A 27,722-nucleotide genomic window follows, 5' to 3' on the forward strand; every position below is an offset into this window, starting at 1 on the left:
CTCCTTCCCGCGGATGAGCGCTTAAGGGGGTAATGTTGACGAAAGATCCGCTCTTAAGAAAGAAAGAAAAGGGGCGCCCGGGTGGCTCAGTGGGTTAAAGCCTCTGCCTTCGGCTCAGGTCATGATCTCAGGGTCCTGGGATTGAGCCCCTCGTTGGGCTCTCTGCTCAGCAGTGAGTCTGCTTCCCTTCCTCTCTCTCTGCCTACTTGTGATCTCTGTCTGTCAAATAAATAAATAAAATCTTGAAAAAAGAAAGAAAGAAAGAAAGAAAGAAAAGATCCGCTCTTTATTTTAAAAAACTTGTTTTTCATCGCTTCCTGAAATCTGAGTATTTCACAGCTTCCAAGGTTCACCTCCCCGCCCTGAGCCCTAGAAGCTGAGGAGAAGGGAAGAGTACTGTGAGGGCGCTGTCCCAGCCACCCCGGAGAGCTCCCCTATCTCTGGGAGACTCCACTACCCGCCAATAACCCACCTGACCTCCATCCAGCTTCTTTTCCGACCCCAACCCCTGTTCTTACCTCCTGACTCCCCACTCAGTACACGGCAGCCCCCACGCCCCCATCCCACACAAACCAGCCCTCATCGCCTCTGCCACCTCCGGGTCCCCAGGTGACCCAGTACACTGTTCCACTCTTTAAAAACCCCCCACCCCTCCACTGTCCTCTCCCCAGCCGCAACCTCGTCCCTGTCTGCCCCGCCCTCTCTGGGGTAGAGTACACATTCCGCAGAGCGCCGCTCTTTTCCCACTCTCCCATTGGCTCCTGCTGCGGGACTACGCCGGGGCCGAAGGAGGGGTTCTGGGGCGTGCCCGCCCCCTGCCCGTGGCCCGGGCGGGGGCGGGGCCACCGCTGACCCCACCCCTTTCGGATGGGGCAGCGCCGACTGGCGCTCAGGCGCTGGGCGGCGCTGCCACGGTTGGGCTGGGCTCCGGCTCCGGCTGCAGCTCCTGTGGGGGTGGGCCGCGGGGATGACAGCAGCGGGGGTGGCAGCGGCTGCCGCTCGGGGCTGAGCGAGCGGCGAACGAGCTGGGGTGGGGGGGAAGAGGAGGAAGTGGAGCCGGAGCCAGGAGCTTCGGAGTCAGCCGCCGCGCCGAAGTCCGCCCCATTTTGCAGAGCGAGCCGAGTCCGGACCTGGGAAGACTTCCCCGCGGGGCTCCGGCCGCGGCGGCTGCGAGCGTTCTCGCCTGCGCCTTGCCCTGCCCCGCCTGCCCCAGCCAGAGGTTCTGCGCCGGGACGCTCCCAGTCCCGCGATCCCGGGCTTTGTGGCCGGGACGCCCTGAGCCCCCGACCCGATTCAAGTGCACCTGGGCGGGACGCTCCTGGCCCACCATACGGGTCCACGGTTGCGGGCTCGTTCCCAGCCTTTCTATAGTGTGTGTCGGAGCCCTCCGCCCGACACTCGGGTTAAGGCAGGTGCCCAGCAGCCCCCCGGCTGAGTGCAAAGGGGCCCAGAAGTCCCCAGCGTCGGGCTCCCGAGACCTGAACCTTCAGCTGCCTTCGCCCCGGTGCTTCGGACTTGGGACTGTTTGAACGCCCAGGAAGCCCCGGCCCGGCTCCAGAGCCCCGTGAGGAGTCCCAGGCGGGCTGGGCAGTCGGACTGAGCCGGACCGAGCTGGTGCTGCGAGCCGAAGCTGCCACCTTTTCTGCCGCCTCGGACGAGGGGCTCAGCGCTTGCCCGGAAGAAGGGAGCACCGGGCTACCCCCTGGCGCGGCGCCGGCGAGAGCCGAGAGCTGCAGGTGAGAGAGTCCCGGATGCCGGGTAAGGGCGGCCTTCGACCCCAGCGGGACAGCGCCGGGGCCAGCAGCGGGCGTGTGCCGGTCACTAGCTGGGGCTGCAGCTGGGTAGGAGAGGGCGCGGGAGAGGACGGAGGAAGGGAGAAAACAGGCACTTATTGAGCGCCCATTGTGTGCGGGTCCGCGCCCCACCCTTGCGCAAACGGTCCCTCTTGTGCGGCTCACTACTATTCCTCGAGATAAAAAGGTGTTGTGTATTGTTGCCGGCTCTTACAGATGGGGAAGCTGAGGCTCAGGGGGGTTGAGTGACCCTGCTCTTTCACTCTGGGGATGAGAGTGGGTAGGAGGGTTAGGGTGGAGAGGGAAAGAAGCAGGGAAGGGAGAGAGAAAGGAAGTGGATAGCTGCCAAGCAGGAGGCGATGGGGAGGGGTCAAGGTGGGGCCACTGGGGCATCCAGAACTGAACCTGAGGCCCGGAAGGTGGCTTCCTCTGACCTCCTTCCCTCCCACTCCCTGGCCAAGTCACGTCCGGGGAAAGGTGACCCAGAGTTGAGGGCAGAGGTAGGAGGCTTCCCAGTTCCACAGCTTCCCTCCTTGTGGGCCCCAGACCAGGGAGCCATGACTCCTTGCCCCTGTGTGCCAGACTCTACGGTCCTTAAGACATGGTGGCATCCTGAGATGCTGCTTACATGTTGGGAAAACTCACTCTAAAGGTCCCCAAGTCAGAGCCCATCAGAGCTGGGGAGGTGAGGTCTCCCAGCACTCTCCAACTCCCATCCTTCACATTGTCCGTGGGACATGGGAGGCTGGTGGGGTGGAGGATCTCAACTGCCCCGGGGCCTAGAGCAAGTTAGTGGTTGAGGCAGAAGTACACGTTAGGAAGCCTTCCCAGACATCCTTCAAGGTATCTACTCCCAGCTAGCATCTTCTGGGTGGGTGGCTGGGGTTTTCCCAGCCCTCATGTGAGGTCAGGGTGGCCACTTCTGAGGCTGCTTTGAGAGTCTTGTGTGGTTATTGCTGGGGTCCAAGACAAGCAAGCAGCCTCATTGCCTTTGGCCCAGACTGGAGGTCTGACCTCAGCTACTCCTGGGCAAGGGAACCTGCCAGACACCTCTGGCCCTGGAGGGGAGGGGCTCGCTCAAGGTCTCAGGGCTGGGACTGCCAGTCTGGGGGCACAGTCCCATGAGTCTGGATTCCCAGGCAAGGGCTCCTTCTCTTGCCCCTTGGGGCTGTGCCGAAAGAGGGGTGTTGTGAAAGATAGCTTGGCATGAACTCTGTGGGTTCTTGTTCTGAATCGGGAGGGGGAGGGAATGTGGCCTTGGTCTAAGCCCTGTGGCCTTGGCTGGGACTAGTTAACCCCTGCTGTGCCCAGCTATCCGGAGTCTAGGGGAACCACCCTGGAAAGCCCCTGGGAGGTGGAGGAAGGTGGGGAGATCAGCTGAAGGCTGGAGTCTCGGTCAAGGGGCTGAAGGGGTTGGGGGCACCAGAAGAGAATGTAACTGAGGGGCTTAGGATTACCCCCACTCCCATCGGTGAGGATTCAAATTCTCATAATAATCCCTGCATCTAAACAAAGCTCTTTTTTGGTGAGATAATTTCACACCTGTGATCTCATTTCATGGCATGGTGGGAAGAACCTGGAACCTGGAGTGAGGCAGAATGGGGGTTGGGGAGGCACCTGGGACCTCTCTGATGCATCCATGGCTCCAAGCCTCACCTGTAAAATGGGGTCAAGGCAGGCTGTTTGTTACGTGCTCAGATAATGGGGCCATCACATCTGGCAAACTGTCAAGTGCTCAGGAGATTTTCATTTCTGCCAAGACTGGGCTTGTTACCAACGGCTACCAGGTGTGGGAAACTGAGGCTCAGAGTGATGAAGCCACTTGCCCGGGACCTTTGAGTTTGCTTCAGGAACTGAGAGTTGACTCATGCCAGGTGCTCTGGAAGCTACCCAGATGGAAAAGGCAGTGGGGCGACTAGCTCCCAATTGGGTAACAATAGCGCCAACAGATGCGCTAAGTCAGACAGACCGGGTGGGAGTGAGTCCGCGCTTCTTCCCACTCGCCATGTGGCGCTGGGCAGAGCTCTTCACTCCTCAGAGCCCCTGGCTTCTCTGTAAATTAGAATTTCTCCTTTCCAAGGCTGTCCTGAGGATGAAATGAGATATAAATGTATAGCGCTTGGCTGAATACCTATTTTCTTCCTAAAGGAAGGAAGCTTGAATTTTGACCAGGAAATCCTCAGGCTTGCCTTAGATTAGAAGGCTCTGTTGCAGGCTCACAGACTTGGGTTTGCTCAGCTGGGACTCCTGAATGGGTCATGCTCCCCTGTTCTGCAGCCCTCTATAATCTGCTTGGGGACCTGGCAAGGGGCCTCTAGATTCTGAGCCCCTCACCCCAGGGCTGTTGGCTCCTGGGGTTGGGGGCTGCTGGTACTCATTGTGTCTGTGGCCCATTGTCTGGCCTCCAGGGCACAAAGGTGTGGTGAATAATTTACAGAGCTGGGAGGCAGGCTCTAGGAAATTGTGCTCAGTGGAGCTTCTGAACCCCTCCAGAGCAGGTGGGTGGTTCTTATCAGTGGTGGAAGAAGTCTTGGGTATGGGGGGACAGGACCCCAAAAATGTGACCTATCTTCAACCCTGGCTCTTCTCTTATTGGAGGCGGGGGCAAGGTGGACCCATAGGAAGAAAGAGAAACCAAGCTAGAAGAGCTAGGATCGAGCTGTGGGCCTCTGATGCCAAGTGGGTGGTGGTGGCTGGCCGGGAGAGGCCCTTGAGGACTGGAGTAACCCAGAAGGCTTCATCAAGGAGGAAGATGTTTAGGCTAGGACAAGAGGCAACTTGTTATGGCCAGTAGGGGTCCCGACATTAGTTCAAGGTTGAAACCTGGCTGTGTGAGATGGTGAACAGGACACCAACCCCACCATACCTCCGTTTTCTCCTCTGTGAAATAAGCGTACTTATGGGTCATATCCATAAAGTACATGGCGTGATGGGTACTTGGTGAAAGGGTGCTTCACTGTGAACTTGAAACATGGGGTGGGCTTGCAGAAGGGCAGACAAGATGGTGTAGTGAGCAGAGAGGCAGGGAGAACTCTGGGGTCATCATCCAGGGGTTCGTGGGCTCAGCGAGGGGTGTGGAGACGAGGAGCAGGTGACCAGGGCCTTGAATGTAAGACAGAATTCACCTTTCAGAAAGCACTATGCTGCCCCCATCTTCATCTTGTCTGTAAGATGAAGGCCCCTTTGTTGTGCGTTTAAGCCCTTGGCTGGCACAGCCGCTGCAGGAACCTCTGGCTTAGTGCTCATCACCGGCTCCTGGACCTGTCCCATGGAGGCCTATCACGGCCCCTTTGCTGCTGCTTTGCTCACCTCCCTGTCACTCAAGGCCCAGCTCCAGTCATGACTTCCCCCAGAAACATTCCTGGATTACCTAAGCCTCTGGTCACATCTCCTCTGAATTTTTAACACTTCCCGGGAATAGTCATAAATAATACCTACCCCTGCATCACATTTTGCAGCGTGTAGGGTGTCTCTCCGTACTCATAGCACTATACTGATGATATTGACAGTAGCCAATGCCCTTGAGTACTCTCCATGAGCCACTGTGCTAAGCACTTTGTAAAGATTTTATTTATTTATTTTTCAGAGAGCAAGAGAGTGAGCACAAGCGCACAAGCAGGGGGATCGGCTGGTGGAGGGAGAAGCAGGCTTCCTGATGAGCAGGGAGCCCAATGTGGGGCTCGATCCCAGGACCCTGGAAACATGACCTGTGCTGAAGGCAGAGGCTTTTACCCACTGAGCCACCCAGGCGCCTCTGTGCTAAGCACTCTATAGACACTCTCATTCACAGCTCTGGGAGGTAGCTACTGTTATCACCCAGAAACTGGGTTCTGAGAGGTACCCTGTCTTGTTCAAGGTCACACAGCTAGACAGCAGGGAATGAATAATCAGCCCCCTATTTGGCACTGAACAAACGTCCTGTCCCCTCAACTTTCCCCAAGTACCTCGAGAACATACCTCACATGTAAAATGCCTGGAAATGAGCCTTATTCTCAAGGATAAGGAAGGGCCAGGTGTCCAGGCCCGGGTGTGTGACTGGGTGTGAGTCGGACCTCCTCTGGGGTCCTGTTTGCCCATGTCTGTGGGGTGGGGGATTCTGAGCCCCCAGCGCTACAGCCTTCTGTAGTATCCTCTGTGACTCTGGAAGGTAGAGGAAGAGACCACAGCAACCAGGGCCAGAGGATGTGGTGTGACAGGCAGCTGTGATATTTGGCCTGGCCACTGTCTGGGCCAGCAGGCTCTGTAGTTAGCTGCTGCCTCCCCTGAAGGAGGGTGGAGGCCTGGGCTACTGGCAGCACAGTCATTAGCCGGACGGAGAAGACCCTGTGATTGGGAGCTGACGGAGCCATGCCAGGCTGGCGGGGCCACAGCAGGGTCAGAGGCAGGGCAGCTGGCCGGGCAGCTCCTTCTTCCTTCGCGGCCTCCAAGGTGGTAACAAGTACTCACTGGGCACCAGAACTTTGGAGGCCAAGGCTTGCCCTTCTTCCTGTTGTGGTGGTCATGGGAGTAGAGCAGTGAGGATTCCAGCCACGCCCAAAGATGCCTCCTCCTAGAAGGTTCCACGACTTCCCTGAAGTGGGGACTCTGAGCTGCCTTTTCTGCAGACCCATGACCCTCACTCATGAACTGTGGTCTGCGGAAGGGGGCTGTGCATGTCTGCTTCCCTTGCTGGCTTGTCAGAACTAGATTCTCCACCTCTTCAATTCTCCCCTGCTGACTAAGCTCCTGGCACAAAGTAGTGACCCCCTAGTCAGGGGAGGCAGCCTCTTGGACAGCCTGCTCAACCCCTATTACCTCTGGTCCCTTACCTGTAAAATGGGGCTAATGATAACAGGGGGGGGGCGGGCGCTAAATGAGATGACAGAAGGGAGGGACCCCGCCAGGTCTGGCACGTGGGCCAGTGCTTGGTCAACCTGAGTCCCCTCCCCTGTCCCTGGGTAGCCCTGTGAGGGAGTGAGTCAGAAAGAAGCTGATTGAAGAGTCTGGCCAGTGATACCAGGAGGGAGGGTGGAGGACTTCCAGAGGAGGACACTCTGCTGCCTGGGGGGAGGACTCCGTCAGAGAGCTGGGGTTCGTGTACCTTCCGCTGGGGGCAGGCAGCTGTCATACACAGAGGGCCCAGAGCTAAGTTCAGGACAGGTGGCAGCACCGGGGTGGCCAGCGACCTGGTTCTTCTCAGGCCTTAGGAGCAGCAGGGGCCCAGCTGGCAGGAGCCGTCTGGGTCCTACAAACTGGGCCCTACAAGTAGCAGAGGCTGGGCAGAGAGCGAATCCTTCCTTAAACGGAAGCAGTGTTCATTTGGTCTGTTTCCTGGCACACATGCATATCCAAAATGTGGTTTGATTGTTGGGGATTTTCATCTGCGGGCGGTGTTGTGTGTGTGGCGGGGGGCGCGGGGGGGGGGGGAGAGACACAGATACTAAACAAGTGGGCACATAGATAGAGTGAAGGGTGAGCTCCTGGGGCAGGGCCCGTCCCATCTGTGTTTGTGGATGGTCATAGTCATGCTCAAACCACAGCCTGAGTGCACATACTCATTAACCATGTGACTTGGGGAAGTGATTTACCCTCTCTGGGTCACAGTGTCCCCGTCTGTAAAATGGGGACAATTATAGCACCTGGTGCATAAGGTTGGGGTGAGGAGTAAAGAAATTATATGTATAATGCACTCAGAAAATTACTGAGCACGCAACAAGCACTCAAGACCTGCTATTGTTAGCTCTATCCCCAGCACACAGCAGGGAGTTTGACAGAGATCAGGAACAGCCTGTGGAAGGAATCCCAGGCAAAGGGCTCTGTGGAATGAATGAATGAATGGCCTGGGAAGGAGGGGAGGATACAGGAGCAGTGACAACATAGGATGGGATAGAATGAGGCAAGGAAGGCCAGGGGCTGGGGTTGTCCAGTGTAGGGTGGGGAGGGTATCAGGAAAGGCTTCCTGGAGGTGGTGTCCCTAGAGCTGAGTGTGAGCATATCCTTTAACACACAGAAGGACCACGGCGCCATGCACTTCCTTCAGAGAGGAGAGACTCCTGTCCCAGGGGAGCTGGTGGGGAGCCTAACTTGGGCAGAAAACCCCACAGGCTTCCCTCTTCCCAGGACTACACGCTGTCTCACCACCTGTGATATCCTGCTTTGAGGGCATGAGGAAGGCAGGTGCAGAGGATGTATGGGCTACCTGAGAGTCTCAGCTCTTCCCAGGCCTGGGACCAATCTCCCATGGAAAAGAATAAACAGGTTTTGCTCAGAATCCCACCTCTAGAGGTGGTCTTGCAGCATTATCACTCTGGTGGCTGTTTAGTTTTTAAATAAGTGGACGCTTCTAAAGGAAAAAATACCGTGAAGAATTTGTCTCACCCTCCCATGCAAGAGGCTCAAAGACACTGACAGGAGCTGGGATCCCCAAGTATTGTAAAGGAGTTCACCCCTGAGAAGTCCTGAAGTCAGGGGTCCCTGGGGCTGTCTGAGCTCCTGGTTGGCTGTGGTGTCTTGAGGACAAGACCTCACCCTTGCTGTGAAATGGGCTCTGAGTAATAAAGACTTTCTCTTCTTTAGGAGGCAGGCGGGGAGCTTGTTGGGTGGGAGAGGCTCTAGTGGGCATCTGGGCCCATGACTCAAATTTTGCTGCATGCCAGAATCCTTTAGGAAACTTAAAAAAGTCCTGCCTGGGCCAAAGACTGAGGCATGAGGCGTTTTTAAAGCTTCCCGGGTGATGTCTGCTCCCCAGGCTTGACAACCAGCCACCACCCTCTGGGGCCTGCGTACTTCGGAGTCCTCAGAGGGATACCCACACGCCCCCGTGAAATGGAGCTCATGGCTTCCACTCTGTGTCCTCCTTTGGGGCCCAGCCCTCCCCGGGAGCTCCCTGCCTGGAGAAATGGAGGAGTGGGAAGACTTTGCAGTCTGATAAGTCTGGGTTCCAACCCTCCTCTGCTTCCTGCTTGGCATCTTCTCTGAGCCTCTGTGTCCACCCTGCCCCGACTAGTGCTCTAGCCACCTGAGGCTGGGTCTCTTAGAGGTGTGAGGAGGGACCCACACCCTGTCTTGGAGCCCTTGCCTACTCCCCCTTCTCTAAGAGATAAGACGAGGCGGCAGGCATTTTGTTTTGCTGGGGTTTGTTTTAATGGCCAAAGCGTCAGACCCTCTGTAACAATGAAGCCTTGTCTGAGTCTGCTTGTTTTTCCAACCTGGACACCCAGCTGCACCACCCGCTTGGGGCCCTGTCCCACCTGGGAGAACTGAAGAATGTCAGAAGGTTGTTTTTTTGTTTTTTTGTTTTTTTTTTCATTTAGGGAAGGGTCACAGGGAGACATTGGAGACCTCTGTCTGGCCCTCACCAATAACTGACCCCATTTAAGTCAACTGTCTCTGTTGGAAGCCAGGTCAATGAAATTATTTCAACAGAGTCACCAGGATAAGTTTTGTAAGCCGAAGAACTTGCATTTGTGCTCTTTGTTGGTCACCGATAGCGTGACCTTGGGTGCGTCGTTTCAACTTTTTAAACCCCGGTTTTCTTTTCTGGAAAATGCCTAAATAGGATGTCCTTCTTGGGCTGTAGTGAGACGTGAATGAATTGCTTGGTGCCTCCTGCAGAGTGAGCACTCAGAAATTGTCCTCGATTGTCCTCCTTCGGAGCCCAACGCTGCCTCCTAGGCCTCCCTTCCTGGGCCTGGCCCCACCCCTGCCTCCTGCTTGCTCCCTGTGCTGGGACAGCAGAGGCCTGCGTGCTCAGTAATAGTGACGAGTCCCCCGTAGCTGCCCCGCTCCCCTCGTTCACCCCTTGTGTATTTACAAGCAACTTTCAAGGTCTGTTCAGGGAGAAGGCTGCAGAAAGAGGGTTGTCAGGGGTGGTGTTTGGTCTCCTCTGCTCTGGCCCTGCCAGAGGGGGTGTCTCAGCCCAGGGTGAGCTGCTCAGGCGAGAAGTAGGGGCATGGCAGACCCGTAAAGTGGTGGGCAGCACTCAGAGTTCACAGTCCCCCGGGAGCAGTCACTGCCCAGGGCTGAAGTGGGCCGACGTGGCCAAGGGAGGAAGTGGCCAGTGATAGGGACTGGGGCTGTGGCCCGCAGTAGAGGGAGTCAACCCCGAAGACCCATGGTGGTGGGATGGAAAGCCTCAACTATCTCTCTTCCTTCCTCCAATCTCCTACTGGGGCTCCCCCATGGGTGAACTTACGCAGAAGCTGATGGCATGGAACCCAGTGCAGCCCAACCCATGGGGATCAGGCTCCCCGGCCCTGGGCATTGTGGGGAGGGGCCTGGAGTAGCAAATGGAAGGTACTCCTCACTTGCTCACTCAAAAGCCATGGAGTCCCGTGGGCCCACCCTCCTCAGGAAGCAGTTTAAGGATAATGTGTTGTTACTTGAGCATCCCCCTTCTGACAGGGATCTCAGCCCCCCACCAAAGATGAACTAAAGTGTTCCACTTGCCGCAATCCTCCCAGAGAGGGAGCTCTGGGGGGAGCCCATCTCTCCATCCCTGGCTTACCAGTGGTGCCTTAGCCTGCCTTTGAGATTGGCGCCTGGGCCTCTGCCTACCGTGCCTGCTGCTCTGTTGGGCTCCACCCCCACTGGTCCCAGGAGGACCTGGCTCTGAGTTTTGTCCAGCCTGATCACCTGAACAGCCTGTGGCTCTGTCCCTCCTTGTCAGGCAGTGTGGAGTCATGGTTAGAACACAGGCTCCGAAACCAGATTTTCCTGAAATCCTGACTCCACCATAAAAGCCTGGAGAATGACACATTGTGCCCCTTAATCTCTTATGCTTTGGTTTTCTCAGCTGTGAAATGGGGGTAACAGAGGGTACGCAGGGTCACTGTGAAGAATAGAAGAGTGAGGAAGTGTGAGTACTCAGGACGGTGCCTGGCGAGCAGGGAGTGCCCAGGAAATGACAGCCTTTGCCGTGATCACAAAAAATACAGCGGGAGCCCAGAGCTCACGCTGTGGCTGGACCATCAGTGAGAGGACGGGGACCATCACCGCTCTCAGTCTAGACTCTGCTCTAGTGACAAGGCTCTCATAGGGTCATGCAGCCTGGCAATACTGTGGACACTCATGTGTCAGCTATCCACCCCTCCCCCCAGTCCTCAGCTGCAAACCATGTCCTGTGAGAAATGGCTTCTCATTCTGTCAAGCCTCAGTTTCCCCATCTGTGACAGAGCAGCTGGACTGGGTGTTGCCAAGTTGTGCCCCCGAGTCCATCTGTGCCAGAAGAGGAATCAGGTTGTCCCTCCCATGGAGGATCTCTTGATGGGGGGGCAGGGGATGGGGTGAAGGCAAGTGGTCAGGACACGGGCCAGTTCTGTTCGTCACGGGCGGGCTGGGCAGCCATGAGCAAGAGGCAGAGGAGAAAACAGGAGCTAGAAGAGAATGAGAGAAATTAGGGGGGCTTCATGGCAAAGTGGGTGTATGAAATGAGTCGTAAAGGTAGGCTAGGCCCTCTGTTGGGCCATCTTGGAGGGGAGAGGATGCATGGCCCTAGGGGAGCAGTGAGTGGGGCGTGCAGTACCAGAGCTCACAGCAGGCACCCAAAGAGAGAGTGGTGTGGTGGGAAATCAGGCTTCCGGATTTAGGCCAACCTGGGTTTGAGTCCTGGCTTAGTTTCGTGTTGGTTCTTTGATGGTGGACAGGTAGTTTGGCCTCTCTGACCCTCCATTTGCGGGTAATGTGGGCTTCCTGTCAAGCAGAGAGCTGGAGGCATGGTCAGAAGGAAGATGTGTTGGGGTACATGACATGGAAGAATGGAAGACACCTGTGAGGCCCCTGGTGCGTGGCATTTTGGGGGTGGCTGCACAGGCCTGGGACGCAGAGCCCTTCTTTGCATCCAGCCTCCCCTGAACCCTCCCTCCTCCCTGACAGAACGGGTGCCTCTGCCACAACTTGCCCTGGGCGTCTGAGGAGGGGCGCTGAGATGCCCAGAGCGGGTGTGGTAGGGCCTTGATCCTCAGAGGCCTTCCTGAGAAGGGAGGTGTGTGGCTTCTGAGCCTGTCCTGGCTGCAAGGCCCAGCTCTGCCTCTTTTGATCAGGACTTAGAAGACACAGGGCCGGTCACTCCACCTCCCGGAGCCTTGGTTACTCACCAATGAAACAAGGGCAGCAGCTCTTACCTTGCAGGCCTGTTTCACTGCTGAAATGACCCTAGTGGGTGAGCTCAGGCCTCTTATGTTAGATGGGACTCCACAGTCCTCCTCATGCTTCTCTCCCTCCCCCGGTCCGTTTTTAATGCCGCCTCAGGAAGTTCTTTCTTGTGTTTGACTCAGAGCCATTGTGCTGTAACTGGAACCTCCTCCCTCTTGCTGAGGGCTCCACAGAGGTGGACTGAGCTGGGCCTAGAGACCTGGATCCTGGTGCCCACTTGACCTGTCTTGCTGTATGGCCTGGAGCCAGTTAGCAACCTCTCTGGGCCATGGTGAGGATGTCTGTGCCTGGGGTTCAACTCTCACCCGTGAAGATGTATGCAGTTCTGCCTAAAGACTGTTTTCTTAACTCTCCCCCGACCTGGGCCCCAGACACCTGGGGAAACCAGCAGGTTAGGGTCCTGCTGGTGCTGGTAAAGGCTGAGTCCACTCTCAGACCAGGGCTCCCAAGGGCAGCTAGGGAGTTCAAGTTTAGATGGGGGATTCCTGGTGGGTGGGGTAGCACCCTCCTCTTCAAACCAGGGATTTTGAGAGCCTGGATCTCCTCCTACCCATCCAGCTAAACTCACTCAGCTCAAGGTCAGTCACATTTCTTGAGTCCCTCCTTGGAGAGTATCTTTCCCTTGTGAAGTCTGCTTTAACCCCTCATGTTGTGGGGGGAGCCCGAGGCTTAGAGAGATGAGAAGACTGGCCTGAACCCCACAGCCTCTCTGTGGGGAGGGTGAGGGTGCCCAGAACTCCTAATTCTGCCCTGGCGTCCCCCATGGCACCTGGGCCACTCTGAGTCCTCTAGGTCCTTGGTCGGGTAGAGCATGGGGGAGCCAGGTGGTCATGAACAAGGCTGTTTCTGGTCTGGGATGGGGGATCTGGGAAAAAGTTGGCCAAGGAATGGAGGAGGCAGAGGGGTCAAGAGCCCAGGAGTCCTGAGCTGCGGCCTGTTCTGAATGCCCCTGTGAACTTCAGTATTTGGTTTCATGGAGAAATCAAGATTTGTTTCTTGTTGGCTTGGGATACCTAATAGTTTACGTTTTTTAAAGCACTTTGATATCCATGGTGTTACCGAATCCTCAGCAATCAGTGAGAGGCAGCCTGGGACTCCTCCGGGAGGTCCGGAGAAGGTGAGCTCTGGAATCTGACAAACAGGGGCTTAAATTCCAGCTCCCACCAACTCGAGTGCCCTCGAGCAAGTGAGTGAGCAGCTGAGTCTCAGTTTGTTTATCTGTGAAAGGGACAATCATTCCCAGCAACAAATAGCAACAGCTGTCTGGCTGGCTGTGCTGGCCAGGGCAGGATAACACGTCTGTAACCACTGGCCCAGCGCCTGGGGCAACATCACAGTTTTCATGGTCTTTAGTATCTCCCCACTTTATAGACGAGAAGATGGAGGCTCAGGGAAGGAAGGTGACTTGCCTGAGGTCACGAGGTCATTTAGCTTGGTCCTCCAGACTTCCTGTCTGTGGCTTTTTCCTCCAGCTCTTCCCTTTCTGTCTTCAAGTGACCTCACACCTCATTTATCCAGTCTTCAGCGCGATGCTATCTGATGAGGCCCTGAGTCTGCCCTCCCCCACCCACATACCTAACAGTGCTTGCCTGGCACGCAGTAGGCACTTTTAAGATGTTTCTCCCGCGCACGAACATGTTGGTAACTTGGTAGGAAAATGTAAGAAGTATTTTTCCAGGCGGCTAAGCTTGTGTCCCTAAAGTTTCCTTCTGCTCCCTTATCCCCTTTAAAAACAACCTTTTAACAGTTTGGGTTGGAAACCTTTGTGAAAAGGATAGATCACTTCCTTTCCATGCACAATGCCGACATGGTTAACCTCTCAGGGATGGGCCTGGGGCACAGACTGCGTTGCTGGGAGTGCCAAGCCCCGATGTCCCCTGTACCCAGCGGCCGGGGCTACTGCACCTGCTCCATGAGATTGTCGGCCTTGGCAGGCTTCTGGTTCTTCTCACCCTGACCTTCATTCTGCTGCCCACAGATCAGCCTCCAGCTATCCAGTACCTTTCTTCCCTCTTGCGTGTGCATGTGTGTTTCCTTTCTGATTTACTATTTCTACCAGTCAGGGACGAAGAGATGCGACAATTGAATTTATTGGATTTGTTCATTCATTTGTGTGTTCATACCTATTCAAATAGACCCATTCTGGGTCCTGCTAGGAAATCATCCATCTGTCTATCCATCCACCCACCCACCCACCCTCCTCCCTGATCAAGGACTTCTGCAGTGGCTTGTGATCAGTCCAGACGTGACCACAGCCTCCAGGCAGTGTATGCAGGGTGAGAGCGATGTACCTCACACGTGCCGGTACAGGACCTCCGGTTTATACCCTGCCTCTGCGTGCATCAGCACACTGAGTTTTTGCAACAGCTCTGAGAATAGCATTTGCCCCGTTTTGTGCATGATTAAAGCAAAGCTCAGCAAGATGAGGTCTCCCGCCCAGTGGCCAGCAGTGAGCACGGAATTGCAAGGGGAGCTCAGGTCTCTAGCTTGTCCCGTCCCCTGTTCCTTTTCCTCTGTGTTCCGTTTGTCAGCTGGATGATGTCCCTTTCATTTTCTGCTTCTGTCCCGAAAGATGGTTGGTGGTGGCTTAGGTCAGACCCATGCCTCTGTAAAAAGGCCAGTGCGGGGAAGAGTGCCCTGTAGTGCCCATACCTTGTTCTGCAGTAGATCAGTGCACATCCTCCAGGCCACACTTGCCCAACTGTGCTCTCAGGAGCCCTGCTTCCCTGTGATGGTCAGGGTCCTAGGACGCATGCGTGCACAAATTCGGGAAATGCTGGATCACCTCGGTTGAAATAGGACTCCTCAGGGCTTTCAATGTGTTGATGTCAATTAGGGATCCCAACAGGCGGTACAGTAGGCAGCCAGCCTTCCCCAGCCAGCAACTCCTTTGTCACAGAGCAGACTCTGGGACTCATCGCCTGGAGGGGACACTTGGGGAACTGCTGATCTACAAACCCTCGCTTTCCCATCTTGCCTCCAGCTAGAGTAGCTTCCTTGCCCGAGGCTGTTTGCATTTTGACAGAGGATCACAGGGAGCATGGTTTAGCCCCAGGAAGGAATCAGTAATAACGGCAGAGTTTGGGCGAGAGGAAGTGCAAGGTGGAGACCCTCTCATTCTTATTCTTTCATCCTCCACAAAACGTATCTCAGACATCTACCGCGCGCCAGGCACAGAGCCAGCATCTGGAAATGCCAAGATGAATCTGACTAAGAAGCTTCCATTTCATTTCCCCGTGCCCGCCAAGGGTTTTTAAAGAAAGCCAAATTCAAGCCCTAAAAGGAATAAGTAATTCTTCTCGTTTTTCAGGGGTCTTTGTGGTGAGTGTGGGTTGACGCTTTCTTCATCTGGGCTTTAGTCCTGGGTTCTGAAGGGCGTGAGGGAGCCGCTTCCAAGAGCAGTTACCCTGGGCAGAGGGCGCAGAGGTCATCAGGGAGGGCAGGAGTGTGGGAGGTCCAGAAGGGGGAAGGAAAGAGGGAGGAGTACTTCCCCTGGGATTGAGCTGGGGAGGGGCAAGGGGGGTGCTGTGGGGGGATCTCCCCGCAAAGAAGCACAGAGGTTATCCTGGGAGTTGTCAGGGTGGCAGGCTCTAGCCAGCTGGGAAGAGCATTCTTGAAAGACAAGAGCCTGAGCAAAGGTAGAAAGGTGGCAACAAGTGGGTTACGTATGTCTTTAGGAAGCTGGAAGGAGCCAGGGAGATGGGGGAAGAGGGAGGAAAGGGGGTTTGCTGGAGATGGGGGTGAAGAAGCTGCCTGGGGCAGATCAGGAGGGTCTGAACACCAGCTGAGGGGAAGCATCTGGAAGGGCCAGACCATGTCGTGTTCATCCCAGTGTCCCCTGCACCTGGCGGTGCCCCGTTTGCAGACTGACTGGACCCTTCCGCTGTGGAACCTTGAACAAGTCCTCCTCTCTGGACCTTGAGTCACTCATGCTCATGTCAGGCAAAGTCACCTAGCACTTCCCCTCCAGCTCTGAAGGACTCTCAGGAATTCTTGATGTGTGTGCAGGGCAAGGCGAGAGCGTTTCTCCCCACCCCCTGAGATCCACTGGGCTGCCCCAGTTGGGCACAGGCCAGAGGCTCCCTGGGTGTGGGGCAGCCCATTTGCTGGGGCTGGGGTCAGGCTGGCTCTCCTGGTGGAATTCGCTCCTCTCTCCCCCTTCAGCAGTTGGGCAGTGGGCTCAGGACAAAGTGCCTTCGTGCCCTCCCTACTAGATCTTCTCAGTCCCCAGGCTGTGCTCTGGGGGGAGGGGGAGTTGAGCCAGCCCGGGGTTGAGGGTTGTGCACATGAAGCTGTTTGGTGCAGGGTGGGAAATTCTCCTCCTTCCCTCTTTGGAAAAATGGCTAAGTTACTTAGCCTCTGAGCCTGTTTCCTCATCTGTAAAATGGGAAAGTCGTAATTCCCATTCTGGCCTTTTCTGAAGATTCCATGAGATAAAGTTTATGGAAATGCATAGTAAACTCACTTACCCCACATAAGTATAAACCATTTTGTCAATAACATGTATTTGTCCTATTTCCATGATCCTCCGGGGCCTCTGGCCCACTCACTTCTTTCTGGAAGCCTCCCCACCCCACCCGTACCTGCTTACTATTTACCATGCGGTTTCTCCTGCTGAGTACATTTTATCCAGGCCAAAGCGATAGGAGCCCATGAATTATGTACAAGCAGCACATGCAGGCCTGGGCTGTGTTTGCACTCCTTTTCTGGCGTGCATTCCAACAGGAGAGACAGCCCTGCCCTTCCTGTGTGCTGGGCCCTGGACCAGATACAGTCCCCTGTCCGGCTGTCTCCCAGAGGTCTGCAGAGTGTTGGGTCCTGAGCCCCGGGGAAGGATGGGGAGCACACATAAGGAAGTCCTTCTCCCCAGCTCAGCTGTCCTATTCAGGAGGCTGGGTCCCACAGGTCCTACAGGAGACTCTGGCCTGTGTCCCTGGGTAGGTGAGGGGGAGGGGAGTGGTTGGGGTCCATGGGCAGAAGGACACAGTCACCCCCCCCTTCCACTTCCCAGAGGGTACCAGGAGATGTCAGTCAAGGTGGTTCTGATCTCTGATGTGGATGCTACTTTATTTCTGGGGGCTAGGTGCCCACTCTGGGAGCAGCCTGCAGCTTGTCACAGAGTGCTCGGTCAAAGCCACTCTGCCCGTGAGGAGGCACAGAGGGAGAGGAGTGGGCTGTGCCTAGCTTCCCTTCCCTCAGCGTTTTGAGGGGCTTTCTCAATGCCCTGGTTCCTGAGAGGCTCCCAGATGGTGTCCTGGCTCAAGTAGGGCTGGGGTCTCCGGAGACAGCTGGACTCAGCCAGCAACCAGGGGTGTCACAGACTCTCCCTCCTCTTAGGTTGGCGTGGGGGCAGGGGAGCAGGAACAGGCAGGCAGAAGGATATAATGGAACAGGAAAGTCATTTTAAGCAGTTTATTGAAAGAAGAGCCAGGAAACATAAGCATCAATTGTCCCTCATCCTAAAAAGGCCTGACACACCCAAGTTCCTGTCCAGCTCTATCCAGTGCCTCTGCAACCTTGGATATGTGACGCAGGCTCAGCTGGAAAATGCTGATGACAAGGCCAGCCTCACAAGGCTACTGTAAGGTCAGATGAAAGGCCCCAGCAGGTGGGACATTCAGTAAGGTACCGGGCACATAGTAGGCCACCAATTCACAGGGAGGATCTAATTATGACCCAGAGCAAAGAAATCGCATTTTTAGTCGATGTGGTGTTTAAGCTGGAGAGAGAACATTCCGTTAAATATCCTTGGAAAGGTCAGCACAGCTTAGATGTGTTCTCAAACCTATGACCCCAGCAGAGGCGCTTCTAAGTCGCCAGGTGTTGGGGAACTTCCTTCTGGGACCAGGCCAGCCTCTGCGGCCAGGTCACCCAGGGTGTGAGGCATGACTCGGCATGTTGCCAGTGGCCCAGGGTGAGTCCCTAGTCTCCCCGTCCCCATGGAAGGAGGGGAATGGGCACCTACCTAACTCTCTTGAATGGTGAGATTCATGTGAGAAATGATCTGTAAAACTCTACTGGGAAAAAAACACAATGGACACATAGTGGGTGCTTGGGGGCTTTCTGCAGGAAGGTGGCCCCAGGTGCTGGCCAGCGGCTTGGGGCAGAGAACCCAGCCTCTGCTTCCTTCCTGGTGTCATGGCTATGCTCTGCAGCCCTCCCTTGGTCTCGGGCTTCGGCCGGGTCAGGGACTGCTGGCTACCTCATGGTCACGGCTGACCCCCAGGCCAGCATCCCAGGGCTAGCCACACTGCTGGCAGCTGGCAAGGCACTAGGCCCCTGCTCAGCTAAGAATAGAAGGCTTTGTGTGAATTAAGCAGCAGCCGGATCATCTCAGTCCTCCTAGCCTGGCCCACAGGGCTTTATTAAGCAGGATCTGGGGCCATTGTGGGTCCTCCCGGGTGGAGGAGGGAGAGGGTGGGTGAGGGGTGCTTGGGCTACCACAGGCTTCATCAGGACTTCTCTCATGTTTCCACGTGAGGATGATTTTATTTTTTTTCCATAAGTAAGGCTCACTGCTCCTCCCTTCTCGTCCCTGGGGCTGGCTGGGGAGCATTACCCAGGGTTCCTGGGGGAAAATCTCTCTGAGATGTGTTCAAACAAACAAGCTGGCCTCGGAGAGGAACAAACGGATCGATGAAAATGGCTTTGTCTTCAAGGAGAGCTGATGACGGCGGTCATTTATTGAGGGCCTACTGTATGCCAGAACCTGGGCTCCACACTGGGGTCCTCGGCTCATCTAACCCTCACAGGGGCACTGCGGGAAGGTGTCCTCATGTCCACTATGTGCACGAGGACACCAAGACCCAGTTACTACTTGGCAGAGCTGAGATCAGAACCAAGATGTGTCCTTCCTCATGAGCTGGGGAAAAGGTGAGAGTCCTGATTCCTGGAAAGAGCCCTGGGCAGGGAGGACTTCATCTCAGAGCAATGACTTGTGCTTTACTTTACGTTACTTCAGGACTGGATGGGGAGGACAACAGAATAGATGTAGGCACCTGTTTGTTGAGTTGGAACGAAACCAAATCCTGTGCATCTCAGGCTCCCCTTCTGGGAAGTGGACTGAAGCTGCTTGGGGCAGGGTCATGAGGCCATAGCTCCATATTCCTGGTGTTTTGAACAGTGAGTGTCCGGGTCCCCCCTTCTCTGCAGGGCCCTGGCACCTCCCAGCTCCCTTACCCCTTAGAGATTACTCCCAGTATGAAAACTGGAAGGAGTCTTAGGTCATGCTCTGGTTATACAGGTGGGAAGCCTGAGTCCCAGGAGAATAGAGGCTGGGCTGAGGTCATGAAGTAAATGTGGTGGGAACACATAGTAGGTGTTTAAGAAATCCCTTCTTTCTTCCAATGTTGCTTCCCTTGGGCTGAAGGGCTAGAGTGGAGCGGGGGATAGAGTTAGCCTGATCCTAGGAGGGAGGGAAGGAGGGAGGAAGGCAGGGGCCAGTGCTGCAAGCCTATAATCCCCCAGTCCCATCTGTGTTTGCCCAAACCTTGTCTAACTCAAAGCCCCCTCTTCTGTGAAGCCTGCCTGGACTCCCTTCCCTAACTGCCCTTATAACCTCCCTCTCTACCCTGAGAGTGGGAATTTTTTTAAGCTGTGGTAAAAAAACATATAACTTAAAATTTACCATCTTTATAATTTTTTCTACTGATTTTATTTATTTTTCAGAGAGAGAGAGCAAGCACAAGCAGGGGAATGGCAGGCAGAGGGAGAAGCAGACTCCCTGCTGAGCAAGGAGCCCAATGTGGTACTTGATCCCAGGACCCTGGGATCATGACCTGAGCTGAAGGCAGATGCTTAACTGACTGAGCCACCCAGGTATCCCCCAACTTAATCATTTTTAAGTGTATCATTCAGTAGTGTTAACTTTATTCACATTATTGCACAACATAGCTCCAGAAGTTTTCAGCTGACAAAACTGAAATACCCAGGGCACCCGGCTGGCTCAGTCGTTAAGCATCTGCCTTCGGCTCAGGTCATGATCCCAGGGTCTTGGGATCCAGCCCGCATTGGGTTCCCTGCTTAGTGGGGAGTCTGCTTCTCCCTCTCCTTCTGCCCCTCACCCTGCTCATGCTCTCTCTCTCTCTCTCTCTCAAATAAATAGAATAAAATCCTTAACAACAACAACAAAAAACCCCACTAAACTACAACACCCATTTCCCCCACCTTCCAGCCCCTGGCAACCTCCATTCCATTATGAATCTGACTATTCTAGGTGCTTCATATCTGTGGAATCCTACTGTATTCGTCTTTTTGTGACTGGCTTATTTCACTTGGTATAATGTCCTCATGATCTGTCCACGTTGTAGTGTGTGACAAGATTTCCTTCCTTTTTCATGGCTGAATAATATTTTGCCATAGGTGCATACCACATGTTTATCCGTTTGTCTGTTCCTGAACACTTGGATTGTGGTGAAGAGTGGGAGTTTTGAAGGTGAATGGGCCTGGTTTGAACCCTGTCTTCTGGCATCGTTTGAGCTGTGAGTCTCAGTCCTTCATCACTCACTGCTGAGCCTGGTGGGGTTGCAAGGATTAGAAATCGTGCATGTAAAAATGCCCAGCAAAGCAGGTTCCCAGTTGGGGTGGTATTCATCCTCATTATGCACTTTCCATCTCTGGATGGATCCCTTTTGGTATTTTGGGGACCCACATACCCAAACTCACCTTAACCCTCCTCCACAAGGCCAGCTCAGCATTTGGTGAATGAGCAGCTGGAGAGCTCCAGGGCCCAGAGAGGGACAGAGACTCACCCAAGTTCACACAGTGGGTCAGTGGCCATGCCAGGATTACACTGTCTCCACCCTTCCCACTCAGGGAACTTCCTGCTGCGGTAGCCAGGCTCCAGGAGCCTTGTCCTCAGGTAGGCCTGGCTCTCCAGGGGCCCGTGTATAATCCTGCAGCATGCAGGGCTGGGGAAGACCGGAAGCAGGGAGATGAGCATCTCAGGCTCCTCTGTGTGGGGCCTGAGGCAGGTGGCATCTGCCAGGCTCCTCTGATGGCCACCTTCTCCCAGGGCTGCAGACGGCAGTGCTGCCCCAGCGATGAGGGGCTCGTGTCTGACTCCTGCGCATGGCTCAGGCTTGCCTGAGGTCCTGCCTTGCACCTGGGAGCTCACACTCTGATTTCACTCACCTGTTCATTTGCTTACTCCTTCACTCGGTCATTTATTCAGCAGCAGCTCCCTGAGGCCTGCCAGGGGGCTGAGTACCAAGCAGACCTTGAAGGCAGTTAGTATGGCATAGCAGTGAATATCATGCTTTCTGGGGCTGAACTGCCTGGGTTCAAATCTGGACCCTGACCATTACCAGCTCTGTGATCTTTGCCAAACTGCTTAGCCTCTCTGTGCCTCAAATTCTAATTCCCTAAAGCAGGGATAGTGATGTTCCGGTTACTATTATTACAAATCAAAACCACCTCAAAATTTTGTGACTTTATAAAAGAACAAACATTTTGTTATCTCAGCATGTATAGGTCAGGAATCTTAAGGTGGGCTCAGCTGAGGGTTTCTGGCACCAATATAGTCAGATGGCAACTAGGGCAGCGAGGAGCTGGGGCAGCTGGTGGTTGGCTGGGCCTCTTGTCGCAGGGCTCTGTTCCTAGCTGTGGGCTCACATGGGCTTCCCCATGAAATAGCAGCCTTGGAGCTGTCAGGTAGTCCCCACAGCGGCCCAGCGCTCCAGCAGGAGTATCCCGGTGAGGGTGGCAGAAGCTGCATCACATTCGATGAGCTGGCCTGGGGAGCCTCATGGTGTATCTTCAGCCATTAGTCCAAACTCCCCGCCCAGATTGAAGTGGGGGTAGCATAGACCCTACCTTTCCCTGGGAACATTGTAGAAAGAGCATGTGGGATGACAGATACTGCTGCAGATGTCTCTGAAAATACAGTCTGCCACGGTTGTGAGAGTTAGGTGAGTCAAAACATAGGAGCCATCTAGAACAGTGACTAGGCATTGTAAATAAGTGATAGCTATAGATAATCAAGGGTGATTTTAACCATATGCAATTTACTCATGGAGTGCTGACTTTAAGACCTGATGCCCAATACAGAAGCCAGTTCACTGAACTGCAGCATTTCCCACTTGGGTATTGAGGGATCTACAGGAGTTTGATGCACAGAGGGAGATAGCTGTGTAACGGTGTGGAGTGTGGTGTTCCTGGGGCAGGGACTTAGCTCCAGGTGGCTGGGACTCCCCTGAGATGAGGTGGGGGGGCTGGGAAGGTGAGAAAAGCTTTGCATGTAGGGCTTCTCCCAAGGGGTTCTTGGCTATTTCTCAGGCAGAGATATGAAAGGCTGGAGAAGGGGCCTGGCTAATGAGGGAGCCACTTCTGAGGTGTAGTCAGCAGGATTTGGGAAGGTGCTGGGCTTAGGGGGTACAGGGAGAGGACAGGGATGTTGGGGCACATGCCCAGGTGTTTGCCCAGAGCATTTGCATCCATTTTGCATATGATATACGTACCCACCCTCACTTGCCTTTTTCTCCCCTTCTGGTATATTGGATACTTTGCAGTTTTCCTCTGCTGCAAGGGGGGATGAAAGGGTGGGAGTGTGCCTGCCTTGGCAGAGGGGTCTGGGGGAACCTAGAAGCTAACCCTAAGGGCCAGAGAACACCCAGTGGCCTCAGCCCTGCACCTCTCCTGGCCTCTCCTTCCAGCACCCCTTCCTACTCTGCAGACTTGCAGGGTCTGAGTGGAACAGATCCTGAAGGTTGTGGTGTCCTCCTCCCACTCACATCACAGATGGGGAAACTGAGGCCTGGGGACTTGCTCCACATCCCACGGCAAGTTAGTGAAGGAGCCAGCCCCAGATGCTCCATGTGGCTGCCGCACTCAGGTTGCCTCTGATTCTGTTCAGCAGGAATAAGAGCTCTGTAGGCCTGGGTTCCTCCCTGCGAGCCCCTCCAGCCTCTGCTCTGCTCCTGCAGCCTCCTCCCATCCATTCTCCATGGCCGTGGCTGGGCACAGGATTTCAGTGAAAGAGAAGAAGGGCTTAGCAGTCATGTGGTCCTGGGAAATCCACCTGTCTCTCACCCGTAAAGGAGCAGCCCCCCAGCAGCCCCCCAGACCCTTCTGTCCTGACGATCAGATGGACTTGCCAAGGCTGGCTTCTGCCTCTGATGTTGGTGCTGACTCTGGGGAAGGGAACAGCCAAGGATTACTCGGTGGGGCATGTGGGCCACCATGGGGAGGCAAGGCAGGACCAGGGCTGGGGAAGGGGACTTAGTCTTGATCCTAAAAGCTCTGAGCTGTGACCAAGCTGGGCCAGCCCTTCCCTTACATGGGAGAGGGGGCTCAAGGGAAAGATCAGGGTGGGATCTGAGCAGGATCTCCTCTGGGGGCCAACTCCCCACCTAGCACTGAAAGGGCGGGCTTCCTAGAGGAAGAGGTTATGGAAACTGAGGGGGAAAGAAGGGCAGAAGCTGCAGAACTGTGAGCTATTGCCGCCGCCCTCTGCCCCAGGCCCCTGGTGTGCAGAGGTGAGAGCCAGCCCTGAGCCCCAGCCAAACCAACCTTGACTCTTGGCACCCATGGTGCCCATGGGGGAAGCAGAAGCCCGAGTCCATGCTGCTTCCAGGATGCTGCATCTGTGGGCCTGTCTACACCTCCACGAGCCTGTGTTTGTGCGTGTGCGTGTGCGTCTGTGTGTATTTGCCCGGGCTGCCGGTGAACATGCGCTCTGTATTTGTGTGTGCCTTCCTCTGTGTGTTTGTGCATGTGTTTGTGCATGCGCACACATAAGGATAGAGATAGGGACAGGGGTGGAGAATGAGAGGGGCCCCTTTCTTTCCTGCAGGCCCCGGGGGGGGGGGTCTCGCCTTAACACGGCAGACAGGTTAGACTGTGTCTACAAGGGGCTATTAGAGCTCCTGGTTTTAAGCCCCAGGGGGAGGGAAGGGGCGGAGCAGAGACAACCTTTACCCTGGTAGGTGTGTGGGTAGAGGGGTGATCCAGAGCTCACCGATGGGGCAAATTCAGCAGAAAGATGAGTTCCCCAGGTCTGGGGACTCTCTCCCAGGGGCTCTTGTGTGTAGAACTTGAGTGGGATGCTAGGACCCACAGTCAGATCAGGCACTGCCTCAGCCCTTCCAGAGCCATACGGGGGCATCAGGACGCAGCTGGACACAGCATGGCTCCTGAAGCAGGCTGTGCAGGGCTCATGAAAACAGGAAGAGGCATGCCTGATCTACCAGGAGAGTCAAGGAAGGCTTCCTGCAGGAGGGGTTTGAACTGAGACTTGAGGGCTTTTTGGTGGGAGCTGAGGGGAAAAGGTTGGGGAACAGGTCTCAGGTAGGCCTAGGGGCTTGAGGAAGGTGGGTGGGAAGGGTGATTCTCATCTGCCAGGTCTGGAAGACTGAAGAATGGAGGTTTCTTGAGATAGGGACAGGGGTGGAGGGCACTTAGGGGAATGTGATGAATTCCTATTGGGCCACCACAGGTATGAGGTTCCCAAGCCAGGATGACCAGGGGTCACTGAATACTCGGGCTTTGAGCTTGGTCCAGAGATGGCACTGCTGGATGATCTAGGAGAAGGTGAAGGGCAAGGGAGGACAAAGGGCTTGGGAAGAAATGCTGCATGAGGCCTGGGGAGAGAGAGGGGCCTGGAGACAAGGAGGGAAGCCAGAGCAAGTGATGTGCTGTATGCCAGGAATGAAGGATGTTTCCAGAAGGAGGGTGAAGCCCACCGTGTCAGGGAGAACTGAGAGCTGCCCAGTGGCCTCACTCACACGGAGGTCACGGCTGAACCTGGCAGGAACAGAGAGCTGTGGGTTTAGCAGCAGGTGGGAGGGAGGGAGAGGGGACACGAGTGTAGACATCTTTTTCAGAGGTTTGGATGAGAGGGAAGGAAGGAAGGAGAGTGCAGGCTAGAAGGAGGGGAAGGGGAACCAACTGGGTGAGGCTCACGCCTGTTCATTGCCACCTGGAAGGAGCCAGCCCAGCGGAGGTTGGAGGGAGGAGTGGGTGAGACGGGCTAGGAGCACCTTCTTTAGTCCTCTGCAGGGGCCAGGAGATTTTCCTGGAAGGATGGTTATATGGAGCGGGGGAGAAGGAGGTGGCAGCCCTCAGACCTGCCCTGAGCTCTGCCAGGCTCCAGGACCTCCATCCATCTTGGGGGTGGGAGGATCAGGGAACCCTTTCCTGTAGAGACTTTTGGTGTCCTAGGAGGCAGGAACCCCGCAAACTGAGCATCTTCATAAAGCAGGTTCCAAGTCAGCGATGATGCTCAGGGCTGGGCGGAGTTGCGCTCCCATGTTTTTCTGTCCCAGGACTCTAGGGTTACTTTGGAGCTGCTGCAAACAAGAAAAGCCTGGGAAGGTCAGGGCAGGGATCCTCGGGCTTCCAAGGAGAACACACCCAGCTCCCTGGGGGAGCCGGGGCAGGGTTGGCCTGCAGGGAACTGGAGCAGGTGTTCACAGCCCGAGTCCCCCTCCTCGTCCTCCCTGTACACCACCTTGGGGCTGGCTCTTTCCAGGGGCAATCAACCGACGAGTCTCACCCAGTTTGTCCCCCTCCACCCCTTTCCAGTGAACACTCCCTTTCTTCCCAGTGACCAGGACGTTCTTTCTCTGGGTCTAGCCGAAGTCTGTCCTGCTGCGTGTTCCCTTCTGGTGAACTTGTTCAACCCTGCTCTGTGGAGCCAAGCTGATCAGCCGGCCTCTTTGAGTGGCGGCCAGTGTTTTTACAACTTGTTTTCATAAAGTTGGTTTGAAGTCTCCCTGCATTCCCAGAATGTCAGACCCGCCCTGATTCACAAGGATTGACCAAAACAGGATCTGAGCCAACCAGAAGAATCTGAGGACTTAGTCATTCTCCTTGGATCATCTACAGATCCTTCTGCTTTCCTTCTAATAAAAAAAAATGAAAGTTAGCTCAGATGGCCAGGAGGGGACAGCGTTCAGGGCTGTAAGCAGATCAGACCATGCTGGCTGGTAGAGGGGTCAGGGCTTAGGCTTTGCCCACCTCAAGTCCATTTTGCTGCTTGCCATATGGGGAAGCTTTAACAACTCAAAGTCTGAGCCTCAGTTTCCTTGTCTCTGAAATGGGAAAATTAACGGTACCGCTCACCTAGCTGTCTTGGGTTGGGTGATCTAGAACCAGACTGTGAGGCAAGGATTCAGGTGAGAGTGATGTATTAAGAAGTTTTCCCAGAAAAGAAGCTGCTAAGGGCATAGGGAAAGTAGAACCAGAAAGAGGAGGAAAAGCAAAAGCAAGAGTGGAAGGGTGCTTGGCTCAGTCTGCACGGGAGCTCTGGGGACAGGGGACCAGAGCTGACTGCCAGAGCAAGGATGCTAGAGAACTCAGACCTTTACCCAGGTGGTCGTGGTAAAGGGGGCCCCAGGGAATGACCATGACTGCAAGTGAAGGGATTCCGGCAGGCTCTGGGTCGTCTGCCCACACACTTCCATACATGTTGGCGGCTAGGAGGGATCGTGCAAGCTGGTGTGCCCCTGAATGGTAAAGGGATCCAGGGAGCGTGTGTGAAGCATGACAGAGGCCTCTCCTGAGAATTCGTCTGTGGATTATATTCCAATAGAGCGTATATGGAGCTGATCACCTGGAGTCTGGCCCAGAGGACGTTCCAATAAGGGACAGCTCTTCTCGCCTGTTAGAAAGGAGGGTGTGGGAGAGGTGCCGCACGAAAGCATGGTCCACACGACATGGGGCCTTCTGAAAGCTTCCTTGTGCTTCCGCTGCTCCCTCAGGCCCATGTGCTCTCTTTCCACTTCCAGAAGCAGAATCCCACAGAGCTCCCCAGCTGGGAGACCTGGCTCCAGCCTCCAGCCCTGTCTAACTTGGAACCTGAACTAAGTTCACCAGATCAGGATGGACTGAGCTGGGTAGCTGAGTGCTCCGTCACCGCTGTTAATCACTAGCACATCTGACAGGCGTCTGTGGTGCTCATACTCTGCTCAGATGTGCAGGGTCTTATTCTCACCAGGCTTAACAACTAGGGTACTGCAAGACCTATCCTGAGGCCCAGGCTCCTCCCTGCCTGCTCGCCACCCCACCCTCCCTGCCACCGCCCCAAGGAGCAGAGGGTTGATGGGCAGGCCCTGTACGAAGTGTGCAGGGCCCAGGGCAGAAATACAAATAGAGGCCCGTAGATCTCTGTTGGGTATTTGAAGGTTATAAAATAAGCCCAGACAATTAATTTGATTTTCTCACCTTGACAATTATATCTTCATGATAGAAATTGAAATATACATGTAAAGTAAGGATTTTATACAACTGAAATTGACAAAATAGCAAAGAAGACCGAACATAATTACAAGTACATATCTGGGTGTTTCGTTGGTAGGCCAGTGATGTTTCGATGAGAGGTAAGACATTACTCCTTATTCATTTCATAAAATATATTTGTTCATTTTAGCGAGATTGCCACAGTTATGGTGTTATAATCAGGATTTGCACATCATTTGAAAATTAGGTACTGATAGTAACAGTCTGAAGGATCAAAACAAAATGCAGTTATCTTTAAGGTGCATGGAATTTGAGTATATTTCCATCAAAAATGTAAATTAAATGCAAAGAAAGGAGAACCTGTCTCTTCAAAAATAATTTTTATGCCTTGAAATTATGTATGGAAATCAAAACTATACATATTATAATCAATGAATATCAGATTTTAAAATAAAATCATTTGAATAGAGATGAAATATTCAACGTTTTGAACATTTATAGAATTGAAACCATTCAGTCCCAGCCTTTCATGTCAATGTAAAGAATTTGTGTCCCTTTTCATGTCACGTTAATCAGAGTGATGTGAATTCTAAGATACCGTAGCATTCTTCAGCCACTTTG

At 54.6% G+C, this 27,722-nt stretch overlaps 1 protein-coding gene across 6 annotated transcripts in view; it reads left to right on the forward strand.

Annotated features, from left to right (window-relative positions):
* The first annotated feature begins 871 nt into the window (after positions 1-871).
* GDPD5 (glycerophosphodiester phosphodiesterase domain containing 5) overlaps positions 872-27,722 on the forward strand; it is an 83,339-nt gene continuing 56,488 nt past the window's right edge. For 5 of the 6 annotated variants that reach the window (XM_032356678.1, XM_032356679.1, XM_032356677.1 and 2 more), the window contains exon 1: positions 872-1,736. The gene's annotated coding sequence lies outside the window, so the exon portion shown is untranslated. Of the gene's footprint in view, positions 1,759-27,722 lie in introns of all 6 variants that reach the window. The other variant, XM_032356680.1, reaches the window with a different exon arrangement.

The sequence above is a fragment of the Mustela erminea genome, chromosome 9 (assembly GCF_009829155.1).
Source record: "Mustela erminea isolate mMusErm1 chromosome 9, mMusErm1.Pri, whole genome shotgun sequence".
In the NCBI taxonomy this organism is placed as follows: Eukaryota; Metazoa; Chordata; class Mammalia; order Carnivora; family Mustelidae; genus Mustela; species Mustela erminea.